Here is a 23,448-nt window from a genome sequence, read left to right as displayed (position 1 = left end):
TTTGCAGAAAGGAGCATCAGGATCAAGTAAGCCCTAAAAGTCCCATGTATCTCTGCTAGTGAAGTAATCACCTTCAGAGATTCATTCAGCTCCTTATTCATTCATTTCCCTTTCTGATCTCAGTCCAAAGAAGCATCCATGTTGTCCATCATATTCCTCTGTCTCTGTCATCCTTTTCATTGATTCATACCACTCAGTCTACTAGTACCCTTTCATATACCCCAGTCATGGTAGGTCAGCGAGCTCTTACAAAGATAGAAAGAATTGTTGCTGCTAGGTATGGAACCTTGGTCTTGCCTGTCCCTTTGAATGCCTAAGTTTATTGGTGTTGAAGGAGTAACAGCTGAAGAGCATCTAGAGTCCTTTTATAGCTATGTTGATAACCTGGATATCTATGAAGAGGATGTGTGGATGAGGGTTTTTGTCCAAAGCCTAGATGGGGAGGCTAGAAACTGGTTCAGACAATTACCCCCTAGGTCTATTACAGATATTGAGGCCCTAGATGATGTGTTCCTAAAGCACTGGGGGGATAATAAAGATCTGCTCTATTATCATACTGAGTTTGGGAACTTGCAGAGGGAAGATGGTGAGCTACTGTCTGATTTCAACATCAGATTCAACCATATGTACAGCAGAATACCAGCTGAAGCAAAACCTACCCCTAATTTTGCTATGCTCACTTATGCCAATGCCTTCGATTCTCAGTTCTGTCTGCTGTTAAGAGAAAGAAGATGTGCTTCTCTGGTTGATATGCAAGATGCAGCCTTTGAAGTAGAATCAAACATCATGGTTGTAGAAAGACTTGAAGGTGATGTTGAAAGGAGAAGACATCGAGGAAAACTCTCAACATCCTCAGATCCTAAGATAGATAAATTATTCAGGATGATAGAGCTATTGGCTTCTGAAGTTTCCAGATTAGAGGCTGAGCAGTATTCTCAGGAAGCAGGAGCTCCTTGTTCCTTTACTCTTCCAAAGCCAAATCCATATAGAGGAGCACAGGAGCAGTTGTAGATTTTTCAAAGAAACAAAGATGCAAACAAAGATCAAAGGGTGAAGACCCTTTTTCAAAATATAGTCATGGAAGAAGAGCAGCATGAAGAAGAGGAAGAGGTCCATGGTTTGGAAGATAAGGGTAGTGCCCCTTTCTTAACAAGAGCTGCATATGAAGAAGCATTATCCAAAGGCACTGCTCGTGAGTTTGTTGTACCTACAAAACAACAAGCTTATCAGCAGAAGCAATCAGCAGCAGGTCCTCCCATCCTCAAAGAAGCTGAGCCTAAAGCTGGCCCATCTTCCAATGACTATGCAAATCTGCAAATTACCCAACCTGCTTTTGTCCCCAGCACAGTGATCAAAAAGGGAGAGGAAAGCTCCCCATCATCTTCTATCCCTCTGTCTGCTCAAGTGACAATCCCTCACAGTTGCCCACTAGGCACTGAGGCAGGCCATAACTCAATGCCCAAGGTTGATACTGATCATCTCAGTCTTGATATTTTGTTACCTTCCCAGGTGGCCTCCACACAGCTTGAAAGGGCAGCTTGCCAGATGACAGAGGAAGAGGGTGCATAATTTTGGGACTCCTCCTTGGATGTGGACTATTCTAAGAAAGATGCAGGAGAAGATGAAGTCTGTGTGTCCTCCACACAAGAATACATTGGTTTTCCATTCATATTAATTGTGCAAGCCAAGGATGACAAGGATAAGTACACAGTAACCGTGGTTATTCAACAGGTACAGAAGCTCCCATGAAGAACATCCAAGGAGGAGAGCATACAGAGAGGGGATGAAATTTGATCCATATCTACCTATTAAGCTCAAATTTCCTAAATTTTTTGAGGTAGATGATCAAATAAACCCAATTTTGCTAATCTATGATGAACTGGTCGAGAGGGGAGAAACAGTTTTGATGGCCCAGCAGATGGCCAGTTTTTGAAGATTTATGTTTAAGGCTTCCGAGCCTTAACAATTATAAGCATGTTCTTTTACAGGTTTTAGCGTAGAATTAATTAGACTCCATGCCCAATGGATACTAGGCAATGCTTTTAAGCTTATTTTGTATGAAGGCATTGGTCTGCAGTTCTTGAGACCTCACATGGAGGATATCATCCCCAGAAGGAGCCAGTGTTAGCTATGCTATAATTCAACAATTCGAGGATCAAATATAGGCCTGATCGAGTCGTTTACGTTTAGAAGGGATGTGTATCGGTCATTCTTCTCCTGTTCCTTCACTCCGTTCGCATTTTATAAACCCTGCTACCTCCATTTTTACTCTATAACTCTGTGAAAATCCAAGATCTTTTAGGCCCTAGGCGCTAAGCTTCAAACCCATGTAACCGCGCACCTTCGCCTAATCCTCAAATTCACCGTTTCCCTGTCATAACAATCAGAAACTCGTGCGATTGAACCCGCATCGTTCGATCATCGAATCACGATCCGACACTCTCCGCTGCTTTCCTAGCTTGTGAAACCCAGTTTATTTCCCCACTATCCGATCGTTTGTCGCCGTGATCGGACGACATTTTCTCCTCCCGATCGCACGAACTACCCACTCATTAGCCCGCAGGGAAAGTAGTTTTCCGCCGGTCCCATCCACCACGTGTCGCGCGTTCAATGGCATCGCGTGCCCATTGTACGTTTACCGCCACCTCCGAAAAGCGGTGCGGGGAATACTGCTTACCGCCCTTGTCCTCTCTCCCGCGCGTTATCTCCCGTGCATCTTTGCTGCCCGATCACCGTCGAATCTGTTCGCTCGAGATCCGACGGCTCGCGACTGTCCGCCTCCCGATTCCACCTGCCAATGATCTCAGCCATTCATCTGCGCGATCCAATGGCTGAGGATTGCTCCCGTCATGCTCATGCTTCTACCATGCGGTCTTCGCGCCCTTGACTATTCTGTGCACCTGAAGGATAGAAGCGACCATCTATCAGTGTTTGGTGCATTACTACTTCAACTATTGCATTCAACACATTGTGTACCCGAGAGGGAGAAGGACGAGCATAACCAGTTCTCGGTACCTTTTGCAGCAAATCCTCAACCACCGAATTCAAGAGTAGAGTGGCCGAAGAATGATAGGACAAGCCTCAAGCAGTTAAATGCATTTATCATTTATGGAGCTTGTTTCATGTTACACTCCACTTGTTCAGGAAGGACGGCCGAGCAGCAGAAAGATCAAATCCATTCATTAAAACAGGCAGATTGTAACAGAGACTCTATCAGAGAGTTAAGGTGGTTGTTGCTCTATTATGACCCCTCCACACCTGGAACAACAGAATATTTTTGTAAACAAACTCTATATATACCCAGAACACAGATGTAAGCAGGGTCGATGGTTGTAGTTTTGATGTAAGGTTCAACTTCTGGAGACTGTAATTGTTGTGATACCTGTAGCGTCTGGTCTTCATTTTCAGCTAATACAAGCTTCCTTTGCTGTTAATTGCTCACTTTCCATTTCTACTCTGTTCTAGGTTGTGCCTGTTATGTATCTTTCATGTGCTCTTGATGTTTAGCATTAGAGGGGCTGTCATCCCACCTCTGTGTTAGAATCTAGTATGTATCATTGAATGTGTTATGCAGGTTTCTATTTACTTAGTGCCAAAGATTTGTCATCATGTCTGTGCATTAGGAAATAGATTTGAAGGCCTCTTTACTGGTTGCAGTCAACCATCACATGGTCTTGTGCATCTGCTAGTGCGGTTAGTATTCCCCATGTTCACTTAATCCTCAAGTTGTGAGTAATTGGTGGTCTAAAGCCTTGTAGTATGGGGATGTTCACCCATGTCTGGGGTTAAGCATAGTATAAGTGGTTATCTGGCTTGAATATGCATCATTCCTTCCATTCATGCACCTATTTCCAACATTTTTTGTTGAGTTTGTAATGTACCCGAGCATCTCTGAGATACAACTTAGGAGAGTTTCTTGGGGTGATAACAGCACCCAACGATATTTCACAAATAATACCTAGTGCAAATCCAATATAAACATGTCAATGCTAATTTGATAGGGACATTGACTAAGACACACAACAAAAGGAACCACCCCAAGTGGTTGAACCCAAGATCTCCTACATAAAGCTTAAAAAACTTAACTATTCAAATTGGCCCACACATTCTTTAGCTAACCATCCAACCATGCAAGCTAGACTATGCCTTCTATAGTAATCCACATAAGCCAGTGTGATCATTAGTGAGCTAACTTAATTAATTTCCCCAAATACAATAAAAAATTTCCACTTTAAATATTTAAAATTTTGATAGAATTTATAAAATTGATCTTATAATGAAGCTACCCATTATAAAGATCTATCAAGCCTAGAATTTATTGGTATCAACCAAGATTAACATATCTGTATATTTTTTCTAACATATCTTGGGATTATTAATAAGTATACACTTTTATTTTAAATGGAAACAATGAAATGTTATACTACAACAATGTTGTAGCCAGGATATAAAAAAATTACTTAAAAACTATTCTATAGGTTCTTAGAACAAAATAAAATACTCTCAATTACAATCAATGAGAGTTTGATATATATATTATATTTAACACGTTCCATGTTTTATTGCAAGTAGTTAACTTTATGAAGACACCTAAAAGTCTAAGAACTTTAAAAAATGTAACAACTAACTAAATACATGTTGAATGTGGTGAAAATGATTTATGGGGTTCTATCATTTTCAAGTTTTCTTATGGTCTTGATTCTGGACCTATGGTATATGGCCCCACTATAATTATGTTGCGCACTTTGTCTTGTGCATGCATGCACCATTAATTCCTCATGCTTGGCTCACACAATCATTACATGTAGTGTTAATTCACCAAACAAATTCAACACGTCAAATAACCATGCACCCAAACAAAATTACATAAACCAAGCATTAATTTAATTTCTATACTATTACATGGTGCCTTGGATGGCCTGATATTCGTTCTAATAGCCACCCTTAATACATACATAGGTTTACAATTTATATTAGGAAATTACAATAGCATGGATTATTTAAAGATCCACAATCTTCTCCATAAAGTTCTCAGCATGATCCTCTTCACAAAGATCTCAACATGATCTTCTCCACAAAGCCCTCAATGAATTCCTAAAATCCCTCAAGGATCCAATTTTTCATGTTTTTAATCCTTTACAAAAGAGGTATTACCCTAATTTTTGACAACTACACCTTCCAGAACTCATTCTTGTCGCTTTCTTAGAGGATGGGTCAATGCTCCTGTATGTGAAGATTGAGCACCAAGTTCCTTTACATGTTGCATTCTACTTCCAAGATGTCAATCCTCTACTTTGTTGAACCAATAAATTCAAAATGGTTTCGCATTGAGAAAAATAATAGTGCTAGTTCTCAAGCACTTCGAATCTCAATGAGAAAAAAGAGCTTCCATTTGACTATATGTTTTCCTCATGTCTTCATTAAGGTTCTCCTAAATTCCAATACATTTTTGTTTTCTATAATTGTTAATTGCAAGTCATAATTCCTTGCATGTTTAATCAAATTGAATAAGATGAGGTTAGAGAAAGATTCTTTAAGTAATGTAACTATCCCATTGATTTACTCTCAAATATGGAGTAAAAAACAAAATTTCTAGAGGAGTTACCCAAAGGGTGAGTTATATCTTACTCCATATATTGTCCAAGAAATGGAATTCTAGAAAATATACACATATAGAGATAAATAATATAGGAAATGCAATGTTGGGAACAAACAAACCAAAGGATAGAAATCACCTTCCCTTGAGTTATATTCGTTGCATGAGGATTAATACTAGGATAATGAGTCCAAATTACAAAATTCAAACCAATAAAGTTGTCAAATTAATTTGAATGTATCTTAGATATGAATCAAGTTAGAAAATAAAAAGAAAAAATATTCAGAAGAGCAACTCAAAGGTTGAGATATGTCTAAATTTAAGATAGGAGGTCACCTTAAAATATAAAGCATATATGTAACAAACTCCAAATTTTAGCTCTACCACCATCCCATAGTTTCACCATATCACCTTGAGTTCACATTTTAGAGGCAATGGCAGGGTTAAAGTTCACATAATGGGGTGAAAAGAGGTTGTATTTGAGAGTCCCATCCATTTACAAGATGTTTTATATGACTAATGTTGGTTCATGTGAGAGTTAATTCATGTTTGGAATGTTCTGTCCATGCCAAAAACCGTTAAGGAATGTTACATGTTCTCTTCCATTTTTCTCTAGTTCCCATATGCCTAGAGAAGTGGCTTTCCTCACCCATAGATCAACTTCCTAGATAATAAAACACATCACATGGTAAAATGAAGTTTTGAAATGGATGTTTACCTCCATTTTGGCTGGACCAATCATCAATGTAAGCATACTATCTAAAGGAGTAGGTCCAACATGCTTAAAAAAGAAACTTTCTTAATCCATAGATCAACCTCCAAGGTGAGAACATATGTCACATGGTAAAATAAATTTTTGAGATGGATGTTTGTGTCCTTTTTGGCTTGAGGAATGTTCACTATTAGCCTAGTTTTTGAAAGAGTTGATTTCCTTAGCATTGCTTTAGTAACCACATTGGGATCATCAATGATATTTAGGGCTTTGAAGTTGGCTTAGCCAAAATAAGATGTAATGTGCTAATTAGAAATATTCAAAGAAATTATAGATATTACTGAGATCTATTGTTAAAAACAATATATTTGCAAGCACAATATATAATATGAGCCAGAATATTATACCGTTATTGATATGGAAGAAATGCTCACTTCCCTCATAGAGGGGGAAACCTCTAATAAATTAGAGATTTGATTAAAATTGTTTTAAAATTCATCTCTTATATCACTATACATATTTATATAATACTTTCTACCTTTTAGGAACATTCTAGATAAGCGAATTTCTAGTAAGTGAATCATGTTAGTAAGCTTTCTTAAGATAATTGTTTCCGCACCGCTACATGGGCCTTATTTAGTAATGATGGATTCGGCATATAAAAATAAATATTAACCTATCTATCTACTTAAGGGGTTAGAGAGGATAAGACACTAAAATTCGCTCCCCCATAAAAAACCAACATCGTCTTCAAGGGTAGAGATGAGGGAGGGGTTGTAGAATGGAAAATGAACCTGTTGTGGCATCATATATTTGTGTATCCTTTAATTGTAAATTCAGATTTCCTAGATAATGCACAAGAAAGGATGATGCTCTTGTTTTTCAAGGAAAGCCTCAAGTTGTAACTAAATGAAACCTTATTCGGAAAGTTCGAGAAGACTAATTTGAGCATGGAAATTATATACAACCACTTTGTTTAAGTAAGAGACATGGAAGATGTGATGGATTTTAGAGTGGCTCAAAAGTTATAATTTGTAAGGCATCGACCCAATTTATTTAAGGATAATATAGGGGCCATAAAAATTTGCAGAAAGCTTCTGGTGGTGTTCATATTTGAGGGTTGCCTACTTGTACAATTATAGACAAAAGAAAACCGAATCCCATTCTTCAAAATTCCTTTCAAAATGATGATGATCAGCTTATTTATTTATTCAATCTTGAGCCATGACTACATTATATTTTAGAGTTCAAAGAATATTGACCCAAGTTGTAATGGTTTCATTGACTTATTGTACTTTAGAGATGCCCGGTAAGTAAGATAATACAAATGGATTATTTTACTTGTAGATTGTGTAATATACCTATTTTTAGCCCCATTATTAAGTATATAATTAATTATTCTACTTCAATTTTCTTAATTTCGGGGTGGATAGTTAATTATTACGGTTTGATGATCTGGACATGTTTTTGTTGTAGATATTATATCCTTCAACTAATAACAAAATGTTAGAAATTGATTAAGGAACAAACACCTATAGTTACCAAGATACCATGAGTGTGGAATGGTGAGGGTGACAAGAAGGGGTTCAATATTCCTAATAAACCCTAGCCACCCTTTCCACATTATTTTGTGATGCCAAATTAAATTTCATGAATTATCCTCCATTTCCCTTGTTGACTTGACAATCCAATCATTGAATGTAATTAGTGGAAGAACTATATTCCACAATTATGAGAGGAATGGGCTAAGTACCATGAGGAAGGTCCAAATCACCCTCTAAATTTTTCTTTGTTAGCAAAGCATGTCCACTATTTAAATCAAATATATGGGACAAGAGTTGGGTGTTCTTTTGAAGGGAGAGAGAAAATACTCACATGAGTGGGTGTAGGAGAAATAGAGGAAGATCATGTGCATGAGTAGTAGACTCATACATGGATTGAGAAAGAGTATAATTTACATGTAGAGAAGGGTGGAATGAGAAATGGGTAGAAATTTGAGTGTATGTGTGAGTGAAAAATCCCTGGATCAGAGCCAAGCATATTTTGGTAAACTTCTTGTGAACATTAGAGAGAAGGAATGTGAATTTGGGCCATACTCGATGCACGAGAAGCACTAAATGAAGGAGCTTCCCTAAGATACTATGAAGTAGTAAAAGGGAGCTATGTCTTGTATTATGTTGAGCTTGTAGCTAGAATGGTGGGCATTTTAAGAATCTTTAAAAAGCCTCCAATTCATGCACATATATTCACCTTTTCTTTGTGAAAATCTATGATAACCACTATAAAAACCCTTATACATAAATGGTACAATATAAATATATCTTATACAACACTAAAAAAATATAATGGTATTACTACTATTCAAAATTAGTTTTAAAAAAATTCATAGAACATTATATTTCATTAACCTAAAACATAAATCATAAGTATCATTTTCCCAAATTATGCAATATATGTATTTAACATCCTCTATTATACAATACATAAATTAAAAAAAATAAAATAATAAGAAATAAATATGGTCATGTTCAAAGAAGAGACCAATCTCTTCTTCCCAAGCATATCTACCTTTTTTCTTCTTTCGGCCACAATATATGTACAATATCATTCATTTCCTTGTATACATGATCCAACATATACATTTAAAAATAAATAAAAGAAATAAAGATGATCATATTCAAAGGAGAGACCAATCTCTTCCTCCCAAACATGTCATCCAGCCATAATCTATCTACCATATAATTCATTTCCTTGTATACGTAATGAAAGATCATATTATTAAATAAAACTTTTAAAAATTGATCCTCCTCAAATATGGGATTCAACATAAAATTATCCAAAACATTTTAGCCCAACATTCAATTCTTCACCACAAAAGAATTACCAAATATTTAAATTATTGAAACACTTTCTTCTTGCAACAAGTGTAAGAGTTAACTTGAGGTCCACCAACATAGTGAAAATATTTGATTACCTCCCCAATACTACCCTGTAGTTGACAATGTAATCCTAAAACCACAATTTTTATTTTGAGTAGCACAATTTTTATTTTGAGTAGCACCATAAAAGTATGCCAAATACCTTGATCTATCAACAACTTTAGAACTTACTAATCCCCGAGGCTTTTCATTTTTAATTTTCTTAAACATTTTTAAGATACTTGTTCCTTCAATAACACAATCAATTGCTACAACAAATTTATGTTCACGCATACTCACATTTCTTGCAAGCAACACTCCCAAGTCATTATATGTGACAATAATTTATATATTTTGATAACTACATCACCACACCATACCCTAAGAATTTCCTCAATTGAATGGCCTCTCCTAAATTCCTTAATACCATATGTATCCTCCACTTTCTTTCCATATTTAAATAGTTTAAGCACAAGACAAAAGAAAACAATGGATGGTATCTTCATTCCCTTTGCACGGAGAACATATATTTTTACCTAGATATCATATCTTCTAACCAATATCGCATGTTAAGAGTTTATTGCTTAGGGACATCCATATAAAAAATTTAGATTTCAATGAGCACTTAAATTTATAAACAATTTTTTGCTACCATTCATAATTATTTAAACTTTGTTCTTCAACCAGATCAACTCACTCTCAACATCCTTTATTTTAAATATGACTAGAATGATGAATTATTAAATAGTCCCACCAATCCTTAGCAACTTCAGCAAAAATACCATGCATACCTATTGATTTCCATTCTTTCCTTCAAATCGAAGTAAGATATCGATTAACTACCTAGAAAATTTTGAAGTATCCTTTCACATATAGAATTTGTGCCAAGATTGCAAATAATATATAATTTATCCTGCATCCAACCCGTGAGTCTTCTCCCAATCTAAGCCCATTCCCTTTAACTATGTTCCATACTAAACATCAACGAACTAAAGGAAAAACCAAAAACACTACTTTCCAAATAATGAAAATAGTATGAGAATACTTATCAAACCTTCTTATCAAATTCTAAATTGTATCAAGCATAATGTACTTATAATAAACCACTTTAATCCATAATTTTTTTATAAGATAAACCTCCACATGAACTTTTCTAGCAAAGCCTTTGCAAGAAGGTGAATATCTTCTACCCCTAGATCCTCGTAGCCTTTGAGATGGATTCCTTTTCCATCTCAAATAATAATGATCCAGATTCTATAGGTTCTATGAAATCTACATAACCTTGGTTACGTCAAGTGGTATCAAAGCGATAGTTGTTATGATATTTACACCTTATATTTGATTCTTGTAACAGGGTACCAGGAAACCTTGTTCAATGGTTACACAATAAGAATGTTTAAAGTACACGTTGGGTCACAAAACTTGGGTTTAGGTCAGTGGATGTCGATGAGACATTTACAACTTGTAAGGATGTTGTAACACCCTCCTCCCACATCTACCTAAGTAATCAGCCAACCGAGGTAAACATGTGACGAAGAATTACTATGATATGATTCAAATCCACATGTAACAATTAAGGAAGTGGAACCGACAGAACATAGATAACTTGACTTTCTAAACATGCAACAAAACCCCCGAGAGACATCCAACCTATCCAGGTGACCAACCCATGAGATAACTTGACATTTTGTTGCCTTAAATCCTCAGTCGCTCCCTTGACATGGGATATCATGTGAATGGGACCCTCTAGTCACTCCCACAACAAAGAATGCATCTGACCGGGGACTTTTATAGGTAGTTTTGTGTCAGTGACTCTGTATTTTGTGCCACGTTTTCAGGGCTAGGACTTAGGCCACTTCCCATAACTCCATGAAACTTCTAGAAATGAAAGGTAACATAAAAAAAATGATACAAATGCAAATACTTGAACAAGGACTTGATTGAACCCCTACTAGCCATGACAAACATTTCGTTGAACATGTCATTAATATGAATTCTACAGGTTTAAACAATAAATATGAGCATAGGGAGCTCATACTTATCTGAGAATCACTAAGAAGAATTGATGCCTCATCACAATAACCACATTACCATCTATTAAGCCAAATATTCATTATAAATTAAGTGATTAACCAAAACATGATGGGAGCCATACATTATTATTGTCATAAAACTCATTCCTAACCAACATATAACCAATAGAACTATCAAGGATATAGAAACCATATAAGCTACTTATAGATAAGTATATTTACCCATAAAACACCCAGGAGAAATAGAGCTCTTATTGATGAGTACAAGGGCCAACCAGGTTTGGGACTTCCAAGTTCCACTCGACCATAGATTGGTTGAACCAAGTCTCTCTTTAGCCAATCACTCTCATGCCATATTCTAAGCATGAATGTGGGTTCTCGTAGAACAAATCCATTAAAATCAAATCAGGGCTTTCAAAGGCCAAACCACCTTAACCCTCAACTAGTGAATCCACCTCACATTTATGCATCACTAACCTTCACCATATTGGTCTCTACCCAAGTTGTCTAGGGCTCCAGAGCGTTTGTTCCAACCAAGGCTCTAGGACTAGTAACTCAACCCACAACTGTTCTCGGGCTCCAGGTTGTTTGTCCAACCAAGGCTCTAGGACTAATAAATCAACCCACGTTGTTATAGGGCTCCAAAGTGTTTTTCAAACCAAGGCTCTAGGAACTATTAACTCAACCCACAACCAAAGGAACATGAGAACCAACCAAAAAGAAAAAGGGAAAGACTCGCACAACACCATGGCTATCCAGGAAATGGCAAGGCTAGGCAAAACCACTGTCAATCCAAGAAATCCTCCATGCCAATGACAGATCATGACCAAGAAACCACATGCATATCTTGTGCATGCCAAAACTAGTAAGGAAATCATACATGCAACTCGATACTTGCAAGTGAAACCCATTGTAGTTTCTAATCCTGATGTTTTCTTGCAATTTCCTTCTCTTTATTTGCCTTCTTTCTCCATGTTATGCAACCAGCTCACAAAATATAAGAAAAGATAGATCAACGCCTTCAAAATTAGTGTCTTCGAGGGGGAAGCCTCCTTTACATTACATAAATGAAAAATTCTTGACAAAACCTCCTTTCTATATATAAGAGTCTAACGGGTCACAATATAATCAAAGTTGACATAACAATAATAATATAAGGGCACAACAATAAAAATAGTGGGCTTCTATGGGGTACAATAATAATAATATGGGGACAATAGGGGCACAACAATAACAATAAGGGATACAACGACAATAGTAATGGGGGAATCATTAGTATTATAGGGACCTAACATGCTCCTCTCCTTCAAAAAGGTGTTGTCCTCAACGCTTGAGTAGTTATGGATGCTTCGGTATAAAATTATCACCCTCCCATGTGGAATATTTAGCAGGTAAGTTCTTCCACTTGATGAGATACTCTGAAATTGATTGATTTCGTAGCTGTCGAGTTCTTGTTTCTGTGACTTCTTAAGGTTCCAGTATGATATTTCCTTCCTCATAAAGTTTTGGCAATATTGTTTGAACGGGAAGTTTGTCACCTATAACCTTCTTTAAGCATGAAACATGGAAAACTGGGTGCACTCAAGAAGCTATAGGAAGCTCCAATTTTTATGCCATAGTATCAATCTTTTGCAACACCTTCTAAGGACCATAATACTTTGGTGATAATTTATTATCCTTCTTAGCTTGCTTAAGGGACATTTTTTTATATGGTTGTAGCCGTAGGAATACCTAGTTACCTACATCAAAACTTCTTTCACTACGATGTTGATCTGCCTGTTGTTTCATTTGATTCTGTGCCAAAGTGAGGTTATCCTTTAAGAGTTGGAGAACCTGTTGCTGATGCTCGATGTGATCTTCCACTGCTTGAACCTTAGAATTTTCTCTTAAATATGATGCGATGGATGGTGGATGATATCCACAAAGTGCCATAAATGGGGTCATTTTTGCTGCAGTATGGAAGGAAGTGTTATATTACCATTTAACCAGAGGTAACCATTTGAGCCATTGTGTTTGTTTATCAGATACAAAACAACGAAGATATCCTTCCAAACATTTTTTTACTATCTCAGTTTTCCCATCAGATTGAGGATAGTAAGATGAGCTATGAGATAACTGAGTACCAAGACAAGAAAATAATTCTATCCAAAAATTTCCTGTTAAAATGGGATCTCTGTTTCTTACAATAATCTTTGGGTTTCCATGTAGCTTTTGAATTGTTTCCATAAATGCAGTAGAAATTGTACTTGCTTTAAATGGATGTGATAATGAAAAAAAGTGTGCATACTTGATAAGTCTGTCAACTACCACCATGATGACACTCTTTCCTTTGGGCTTGGGTAAACCTGTGATAAAATCCGTTGAAACCTCCTCCCAACATTGACTTGGAATGGATAAAGGTTGTAATAGACCTGGGGTCTTAATTGTTTCAACTTTATTATGTTGGCAAACCAAACATTCTTCCACAAAATTTTGAATATCCGATTTAAGGCCATCCCAAAAAAATGCTTCTTAACCCCATGGTAAGTTTTTAAAAATCCTGAGTGTCCTCCTAAGGGAGAGGTGTGAAATCCATAAGAATCTTTTGTTTGAGTTGGGAATTCTTACATAGGTATAAGTGATCTTTGTACCATAAAAAATCATTTTTCCAGCTAAACATATCAGATGTACTGGGATATTTTTGTAGCTTTTGATTAAGTGCCCACACTTCTTTGTCATTGTTCCATTCATCCCTTGCTTCACTTATCCAATCCGGTTGGAGAATAGAAATGGTGCAAAACAATTCTTCCACATCCCATCCTTTCTTGAGAGTGCATTTGCCACAACTTTTTTCTTCCCTTTTTTGTAGATGATTTCGAAGTCATAACCCAACATCTTTGTGACCCATTTTTGCTGCTCTTCTGAAGACAATATTTTTTCTAAAAAGAATTTAAGACTATATTTATCCGTTTTTACCTTGAAGTGTCTTCCCATTAGGTAGGGTCGTCATTTCTTAAGTGCATGTAGTATTGCCAACATTTCCTTCTCATAAATAGCTTTGTGTAAATTCTTTCCATTGATTGGACGCTTTCGAAAGAAATGGGTCTTTCTTCTTGAATTAAAACAACAACAATTCCTTTTCCTGAGGCATCACATTCCATAATAAATGTTTTTTTGAAGTCTAGCGTAGATAATACCAGTGCTTGGCGCATTGCCTCTTTAATATGTTCAAAGGCTTTCGTTGTTTCTGGAGTCCATGAAAAGGCATCCTTCTTCAATAATGTTGTTAGAGGTGTTGCTATTCTCCCATAATTCTTAACAAACTTGCGATAATACCCTGTGAACCCGAGGAACACTCCCTCGAATCAAATGAATAGTATGATCATGATCATGAATAGGTGGGAGGCCTTTAGGAGTCTCAAATACCTTGGAATGATTGTCCAAGGCTTTTTGGAGATCTAGAGAAATAGATGATTTCGATATGGGAACCTCTAGCGAACATAATTGTGCAATTACACCTCATTATTATTTCTTTAGAAGATTTTTCATTCTGTTAGAGCTGATTATCTTTCCCGGTTTCCCTGTGATACCCCTTAATTCAACTTCCTTTCCTTCCGAAGAAAATTTCATGAAAAGTTCATGAAAATTAAAAGTTATTATACCCAAGGATTGTAGGCATTGGACTCCTAGTACAATGTCAGCACCACCCATTGGAATGGAAATCATTGGGCTATTCAATACATATTCTCCCATGGACAACTTGATATTATGGCACTTTCTAGAGCAATTTATGGTTCCTCCACTTGCAACCATCACTTGACACTTTGGTGCTAGGTATAGGAAGCATTTCAATTCCTTGGCTATCTTACAATGAATAAAATTATGGCTATTGCCCGAATCAATCAACACTATAACATTTTTCTTCTTGATATGTCCTTCTATCTTAATAGTTTTAGGAGTGGTAATTTCGGCCAATGCATTACAAGATATGGTCGGATTCATTTCTTCTTTCTCTAGGGTTTGTTCCTGTTGTATATCCTCTTCTTTTGACATTTCATGTTCTTTTCTTCCTCCTTTTCACAATCAATGTAAAATAATTTCTTCTCAGCACACTTATGACCTTTAGTGTATTTTTTATCAAAACTGTAGCAAAGTCCTTTTTCTCTTTTTTCTTCCAATTGTTGTGGTGTCAACCTTGTAGGTTGTAGAAGGCTAGGAGAAACAACACTTCCATATTTATAGTTGTGAGTTGTAGGATTCCTTATTGCCATAATTTTGCTTTCCATTTTTCTTGCCAACCTCAATGTCTTCTCCATTGAATCAAGTTCCTAAAGGAGAACCTCATGTTGAATGTTATCCTTTAAAGTTCCTATGAAAACATCAATCCTATGCTCCTCTGTAATATCTTTTACTCTTATATTCAATTTTTGGAAGTCCTCAATGTGCTTCATCCTTGAACCTTTTTGTTTGAGATTTATCAATTGGCTAAAAGGGTGTTTCTTTTTGTATCCTCATAATGTGCTATCATTTCTTTCGTAAAAATTTCCCAAGTGACGATTGTTGAAATGTGGCAACAAGAATATTCCAATTTAATTTGTCCTTGAATTAAATTGTGAATTAAAATTGAATTTAGTCTTAACAGCTACTTGGAAATAACTAATTAAGTTATTTTTGACTTAATTAGTTGGAGAAATTAAAGTTATAAGTCTTTTTGAAGTCATGCAAGAGTTATCCCCAAAATTTAGGAGATAAGGTTGAGCTATATTTGAGTTGTAATAAGTTAACTCAGTTTACTGAGTTAAGTCTAGTTAAATTAGTTCCAAACTGTTTGAGGAACTAATAGAGAGTTAACATTCAGTTGATGCATGCATGCACTCAGCTAGTGTACTCTAGTTAACTGTAGATTCCCTCGTCAAAAACTCATACATGTCTATTCTGAGAAAGACTCGGTTGAGATTAAAGTCAAGGACAATGTATTATCAGTTGCATGTGTTTTTTATAAAGAAAACTCATGTATGTAGAAGGAATCATTCCTTGAGGATTGCGTAGTTCTGATAGTGTGTGAGATCAGGAGATCATCCACTTGGTAAATCGAGTTTTTCCACTTGGTTGAAGGAGATCATCCCAGAGGAACAACATAAGGAAATAGGAGCTTGGAGGGCAGAGAGAAAGGCTTGAGAGAAGCTAGGATTTCCTATGAGCATCTGTGAGGATTGTACTGAGAGCCGGCTAGTTGTGACAGCTAAGGCTTTGTATAATTCTTATTTATTTCCACCTTGTATGATAATACAGATAGTGGGGTTTTTAGCTAAGGCTTTCCCCAAAGTATTTTCATGTCTATTGTGCATTGGTTCTTCTTCTTTTGGTTATATGTGGTCAACTCGATATTTAAGCCTTCACAAAGAAAAATTTGATAGTAGAAGTAGGTTATAGTATTTTGCTTTGATCTATATTGCATTATCGATTTAACCTACAAGAATATTTTCTACATGGTCTCAGAGTGAGATTTGTAGAGAATTTTCTACATGGTATCAGAGCTGGATTTGTAGGATGGCTAGCTGTGAGTGCTGAGGCTTTGTATAATTCTTATGTCTTTCCACCTTGTATGATAATACAAATAGTGGGGTTTTTAGTTGAGACTTTCCCCAAAGTATTTTCATGTGTATTGTGCATTGATTCTTCTTCTGGTTATATTGTTCAGCTCGATATTTAAGCTTCCGAAAATTGATAGTAGAAGTAGGTTATAGTATTCTGCTTTGATTTATATTGCATTATTGGGTTAACCGACAGTCAAATTTTCTACATGGTATTAGAGGGATATTTGTAGAGAATTCTCAAAATTTCTACATGGTATCAGAGGCAAGTATATCGGAGTTGTGAATGGTATACTAAGAGGAGAATTCGAAGTTTGAAGTTCAGGGTTGCAGGTGCAAATCGAATTCATATCATACTTCAATTGAGACGGGACATTATGTGACTAATTACCCACCAAAGATGTCCAAGAAGGGATCCTTGGAAGGATCAGAAGGTGAGGCATTAGCCTCTCAGTTTGAAATGGACTTTACACTCATCGCATGCATGGTGTCATCAATGGTGGGTTGCGTCTAGATATTGATAGTGGAGCCTCATTCCACATGACCGGTGATAAAAGTTGATTCAATGCCTTGGAGGAGAAAGACCTCAAGATGTGCATAGAGATGGGTGATGATGGAAGGTATAGTGTTTCAGGAGTGGGCATGGTTGCTTTTCTTGTAACCTGTAAATTAGTGTCTCTTTTCATCCATCCCAAAGGGTATGGTTTATGGTGAGGTACAGTTTCAAGATTCAATATGTTGACCAAGTCTTCGGAGATTAGATTCACGTGTGACTCACTATCGAAGAGTGTGTCAATGTTGGTGTGTTTAGATATGACCCTAACATGAAATAACTCAATTCATCTCTTTTCATCTGGAGTATTAGTAGTGTTACAGTTTTGTGAACTAGTGATTGCAATATCTTGCTTTCCTTTCATTCCCATGACAATGATTTTGTTTTCATCACTTGATTCATAACTTGAATCTTCTTGAGTGATAACAGTGGTTTTCTATTTCCCTTTATTGTTGAACTTATTTGGTCTCATTTCTGGATGGAGTTTCCAGAAGTGGGCTTCATCATGCCTCTCTTTGCAATAGTGTTTACATATAACGTTCTCCCCTTCTTTATTTACACTTGCATTTTTCTTCCCTTTCTGATTTGGACTTAAACAGGAATGCAACAAAATACAGAGATAACCATATACACAAAGATGCACCGGAAATAATGCTTCATTCCATTAATAGAAAATACTGAAATATGCTTACAAACAGGAATGGAAATAAACCAGCTAGGGCGATGGTAGCTTATCTCTGAGAAGAGATGTGGTGGCTACATGCCTCTGAACTGTTCTGAACTGTGTTACAATGAGGCTCGAAGGCCTATTTATTGTTGGGAAACAATGTAAAACTCTTCACATTCCAAAACCTAACCCTAGAAGATGAAACGCCAAATTGTGGGCCCCGTTTTTGGGTAAGTTGGTACATCAACTTCCCGGGGTTGCGAATTGGTCATATTATCTCCGTTTGACGTGCATGATAGCCCATTGGAAAGATATCTCCGAGGAATACGACGGCAAAGATGATTTTTTGAAAGAAAAATTGCTGGCGGTATATTTCCCAAAAAACATTGTTTAGGGCCTCAAAACGGCTCCGGAAGTTTAGGACCCGCAAAACTGCTAAAAATAGTAAACTACGCTATAATTAAGGAAACTGAAAAAATGAAAGGGATAGTTGTGGGGGTCCAGATGGGATAGGTGGGTGGCCACCAACATCCACCTGGATCACTTTCCATTTTCCTCCTTTCTCTTTCTCCTTACCCTTAGGTAGCTTTTTATTACTACTCTCTCCATCAATGTTCTTTCCTCTAGATTCAAGGGGTGTGGCTTGCACACATATCTCATCTAATTTATTTGGATTAAACATAAGGATAGTATGTTTCAGATGGGAATGTAAACCCCCAATTTATTTCAGCAGTGCGTCTTAGGAATTCAAATTCACTCCTAATAACAAAGCCCTTTTCCTAAACTCCTATGTATAATCTTGGATTGTTTGGTATTTAAGCTCCCTAAAATTCTGCCAACTCATAATGGATTTTTTCATATAGGCTAAAGCATAAAATTTTATTTTAATTGTAGAAACAAATTCAACCCAAGTGATGGATATCTTACCATGGATTCTCATTTCCTCTTGAGTCTTTGCTTCCCACCAAGCTAGTGCAACTCCTTCTAGCCTCAATAAAGCCAACTGGATCTTTATGTCATCTTCTTGAAGGTTCTGAATTCTACAGTATACCTCCAACTATCGAATCCAATTGTCCAACTTTTCTGCATTCACCTCTCCATTGGAGATGGGAAGTTCGAATTTTATGTCCAATTTCAGTAATGGAGTTTTCTCTTTTGGGCTTTTGGAATGAGTATGGGAAGTTTCAGTGGTGGTAGTGGAAGATGATGATGTGTGAGATGATGGAGATGATGAGTAAGGTGATGAGGATGGTGGAGATGGAGGTGGCTTTCCACCATTCCCTTTGGAATCCTTCTTCTCATCTTTTTTTTCCTCTGAGCTTCCTTCTCCATGTGGAGGTTTGGAACACTATGCAACCATTCTAGTGTTCCTCTCTTCATAGAGGAATTTAACCATCTCTGTCAAAGTATAGAAATCTTTCTTGAATTATTCATCTTTAAAAGAGGGACCTTTAGGCTCTCTTTTTCCAGAGATAATGGCTATGGATTCAGGCTCAGAAATTCGTACTCATTGTACCTCTTAATCTCAATTGAAGACAAAATTTGAGGAGTTTCAAGTGCAACTGGAATTGGAACTTTGGGTGGTGGAGATTGCGGCCTTGTGTCTCTCCTTCTTCTGGGAATTATCTTAGGAGTTGCAACCAATAACTTCCCTTCTCCTTTCTGCAACTTTAACCTTGTAAGCATCACAATTTTGCAACAATTAAAACACTAATTGCACAAACTCAAGTAATCAACCAATCTAACCTTTGCTCTGATACCAACTTGATCTGTTTTTGTATGATTAGTTTTGTTGTGGTAATAATAATTACATATTTATAAATATGTGCTTGCTTATTTATCCTTATGATGAGGTTTCATTAGCTGTTTGTGCATACAATTAGGTAAATTTCCTTAAGTTTTAAAAGAAATTCATGAGAAAAATAGCTTCGAGAAAAAAAAAAAAAAAAAAAAATATATATATATATATATATATATATATATTGAACAAAAAACATGTACAGTGCAGCAAACCATCAAATAGACGCATTAACATAGAGTTTTGATGAAGGAGTTCACCCTTCCTGGGCTACATCTCCTTGGTCCAACTTCCATGGCTTGGTCCTCTGTATTAGCTCAATGTGGAAAATAATTTGTTTACAAATTTCTATGGCTCCTTATACCTACACCAACGTGTTCATAATATCCAAATTATATAAAAATGACTATTATATCTCTGAAAACTAACTCTGGTTGATCTGGGCATGACCTCCTTCCCTGGTGGCCCTAGGCTTCCCTGAACTTCCTTGTGGAAAAATACCCTGTAGAAGTATTCTATTGCCTCTACAACCTATACCAATGGGTTCAAAAGATCCAAATTAGCCAAGCACACCTTTTTTTTAGCCCAATTTGGTCGAAAAATGCTCAAGATATGCTTCATTCAATTTTCCCCTAGGAAACCCCGCTAAAACGAGAGAAGACTCCAGTTAGCACTACCAAAACTGGCAGTCCCGCCGAATTTGGCATGCCTACAAAATTTCCGTCAATATTAATAATGGAATAATTAAATTTAAACGAGATTATGGAGAGGGGACTACCTGGCAAGGCTGGCTCCCTCCTCTTTCGCTGTTGGCTCCACTATCGACATAAATATCGTATAATGGGCACCTTTTAACAAGTCTACGACTGGCTCAGTCGATATACAATGTAGTTTAGTAGTGGGAGGTCACGGGTTTGACATGCCCTCCACCCATCCCTTAATACATTTTTACCACCCCATATATAAAACATTGCACCATTCGAATATTTGAAATTATGTAATATATATATATATATATATATATATATATATATATATATATATATATATATATATATATATATAGTTTCCACATAATTTTCACCATGAACCAATAATTCCACCTTGGAGGACATTGGGCAATTTCACTTTCACACAACCAAATTGGCGAATATTGAAGTGACACTTGTCACAACCTCATTGGGAAAAACTGAAGAAGATTCCCTTCATGCTAACTGTAGTGCCATGTCATCATTTTGTTAAGTTTTACAATTTTTTTCGCCGTTTAGGAAAATGAACAACATCATTCATATTCGGTTTTCAATGAAATGAATTGTGTTGCGATCGTCCTGATGAGACAGACACAATCGTATAGGCTTCGAACCAATCTGATAACTTTTATTTTTGAGCTAAATAATAAGCACCTGATCATTACAAGAAGGGTGAGTACTTTCCTGAGGAGTTTAAGAAAGTTAAGTCGCCTACATTCGATGGGGAGATGAATAAGTCAGAAGATGTTGATGCATGTTTTCTTGGGTTGAAGAAATTATTCGGATTGAATAGCTATACAGAGAACATGAAAGCAAATATAGTCACTTTCAATCTTAAAGGGAAAGAAGATATATGGTGGGAGGATGTGAAGAATGTTAAAGGTATTCAGGTGGATGACTTCACTTGGAATGAGTTTGAGAGGTTCTTCAAGAAGAATTATTTGTCGGAAAGGTACTATGATGACAGAGCTGAGGAGTTGTATGAGTTGTAGATGGGTTCCATGACAGATGATGGATATACTAGCAGGTTCTTGGAGTTGTTGAGATATGTTCCTTACCTCAAGGAGGAGAAGGCCAAGGTTCAAAGATTCATCAGTGGACTTCCAGTAGCATACAGAGACTGGATTGAGTTTGATGAGCCTAGATTGTTGGAGGAGGCCATCCGAACGTTGAAACATTGTTATAAACAATCAAAGCGCAAAGTTGAGCATAAGCATGATTTCAAAGGAAATGGGAAAGTTAAAGTAAAATGGCCACCAAAGCGAGGAATACCTCAATATGCAGGTGAGAAAGAAAATGTGGTCTCTTACAAGAATTTCAATACAATTGAGAAGGCACATGGAGAGCAGTAAACTAGAGGTGATGGCAGATCACTGTTGCAGTGTTCGATATGGGGAAAGGATCATCGTAAGAGGGATTCTCCACAGTAACAGGGTGTTAGACCCCAGATCTATAGTGCTCAGGAGGTGCATATAGTTAGGTATGTTGGTCATATAATTCCTTGGATTATGTAGTTGTGGACAACATGCAAGCAAATCATTAGGCACCTATCATTGAGATGGACGGTAAGATTTGTGATCAAGTTGTTTCTATTTTGATTGATCCTGGATATAATTATAGTTGTATTAATCCTGATTTGGTGGATTAGTGTAGTTTTAGAAAGAAGTGCATGTAAAATCTTGGTTGGTATAGTTGGCTATAGGTAAAAATAAGAGAGTTCACCATTGGGTAATAGCTTATGCATTTGAGTTAAATGGTATGCCTATAGTAGCACATTTGAATGTACTGCCATTGGGATTGTATAGCATGCTTTAGGATATGGATTGGTTGTACCTTCACATGACCAAAGTGGATTTATTTGACAAGGCCATTGAGTTCTTAGATGATAATGGGGAAAATATAATTTTGCATAGAAAGAAGAATCCTACATCAGTGAGGATGGTTACCACTATGCAGGCCAAGCATAGTTGCAAGAAAGGTTGTGTTATGTTTGCAGTGCATATATCTAGTGACAAGGGTAAGGATGTTGAGGATGAAGAAATATTCAAGAGGTACCCTGTATTGCAATAGTATCAAGATGTGTTTCCAACATATATTCGAGAGTTACCTCCTAACAAGCAAGTAGATTTCTCTTTTGAATTGGTAACAAGGGCAACACAAACATTGAGGGCACCTTACAAGATATGTACCCGAGAGCTAGTAGAGTTGAAATTGTAGTTGAAGGAGATGTTTGATAAGGGATACATTAGGCCAAGTATATCACCTTGGGGTGCACTAGTGTTTTTCATAAGGAAGAAAGATGGTACTCTTAGATTGTGCGTTGATTACAGGTAGCTGAACAAGGTGACAATCAAGAACATGTACCCATTGATGAGGATTGATGATTTGTTTGATTAGTTGAAGGGAGAAACAATGTTCTCTAAGGTTGAATTGAGATCAGGATACCATCAGGTACACATTAAGGAAGAGGATATATGCAAGAATACCTTCAACACCAGGTTCCATTCGGTTTGAGTAATGCCCCAGCTACATTTATGTTTTTGATGAATGGTGTGTTGTTCCCTTATTTGGTCAAGTTTGTTATTGTATTCATTGATGACATCTTGACATAATCCAAGAATGAAGAAGAGCATGTCAAGTATTTAGCAGCAGTGTTGAGATTTCTAAGAGAGAATTAGTTGTATGCCAAGCTTAGCAAGTGTAGTTTCTTTCAGAAAGAGGTGCATTACTTGAGACATGTTGTTTCCAAAGAAGGCATAGCATTAGATCGAGAAAAGATGAGGGCCATCATGGAGTGGGTAGCTCCTAAGAATGTGAATGAGGTGAGATCATTCATGGGATTGGGAGGT

Source organism: Pinus tabuliformis, chromosome 5_1 (genome assembly GCF_031772625.1).
Source record: "Pinus tabuliformis cultivar Carrire ecotype Pingquan chromosome 5_1, CPIR1, whole genome shotgun sequence".
Taxonomy (NCBI): domain Eukaryota; kingdom Viridiplantae; phylum Streptophyta; class Pinopsida; order Pinales; family Pinaceae; genus Pinus; species Pinus tabuliformis.
The sequence above is the reverse complement of the archived record's forward strand: the minus strand, read 5'-3'. Positions refer to the sequence as shown.